Source organism: Octopus bimaculoides, chromosome 10 (assembly GCF_001194135.2).
Source record: "Octopus bimaculoides isolate UCB-OBI-ISO-001 chromosome 10, ASM119413v2, whole genome shotgun sequence".
Taxonomy (NCBI): domain Eukaryota; kingdom Metazoa; phylum Mollusca; class Cephalopoda; order Octopoda; family Octopodidae; genus Octopus; species Octopus bimaculoides.
Genome location: NC_068990.1, coordinates 27,270,339 through 27,271,493, shown reverse-complemented (window position 1 = coordinate 27,271,493; position 1,155 = coordinate 27,270,339).

The window sequence follows — 1,155 nt, the reverse complement described above, 5'->3', positions numbered from 1 at the left end:
GTGCGTGTGTGCCCGGGTGTGTGTGTGTGTGTGTGTGTGCTTGCGTGTGTGCGTGCACGGGTGTGTGTGCATATATATACAAGAAGTTAAATAAAAAGACAGACCGATCCATAGATAGATAGATAGATGGATAGATAGATAGATAGATAGATAGATAGATAGATAGATAGATGGATATAGAGAAAGATAGATAGATAGATAAATAGAGAGAGATACATGCAGACAGATAGACAGATAAATAGATAGATAAAGAGATGGATAAATAGAGAGAGAGAGAGAGAGAGAGAGCGAGAGATACATTCATGCATACATACATACAGACAGATAGATAGAGTGAGATGTGTGTGTGCGCGTCTGAGTGTGCGTGTGGATGTAACTACGCAATGAGTCTATCGTACAAGACATATAACGAAGGTAACGCGCAGTGAGACCTAATGTGGAATTTCGTTCTTGCAAGGTAAAATTTCTTTGCTAGTCAGCCATTGCTGCGTTTCTGTGGGCTAAGCAAATCACCGCAAAACCCGTGATAGATTTTTCGATAAGAAGCACGTATATTTGACACGTTAACAATGTTGCGATGTCATCTATATGCGTGTCTTTCATCTCAAGCATAACCCACATGACAGCGAGAATACCGACAACAGGAACCTCGTGACAATAGCTAGATACGTGGCAACGAATGCCGTGATCGAGAATGTTAAGACGTGTTGCCAATAAAAAGTGCAATGAATATTCTTGGTGTTGGATACGATATCAATTTCCTTCAAACATTTCCTGAAATCGCTTCCAATAACAATTTCCGTCTAGAGATAACACGAAACGTCACTGTGAATTATGGTCCAAGGCATTCTGGGAGATTAGATTATTTGTCTTTTTTTTATGTGTTTTTTTTTTACTTTTTGGCGCTAATATATTGGCATATTAAATATGAGTGGAGGTATTTGATTATATGAAAAAAAATTCTTGTATTTATGCATATTTCTGTTGCTTGTTTATTCCATTCGATGTGATTCTGAGGTTTTGTTCGATTATGTGAGCCGATGAATTTCTATCTATGCATGCGTATATGCACACACAAACACGTATGTATGTACGTGTGCGTGTGGTATGTATGTATGTATATACATATATATATATATATATATATATATATAT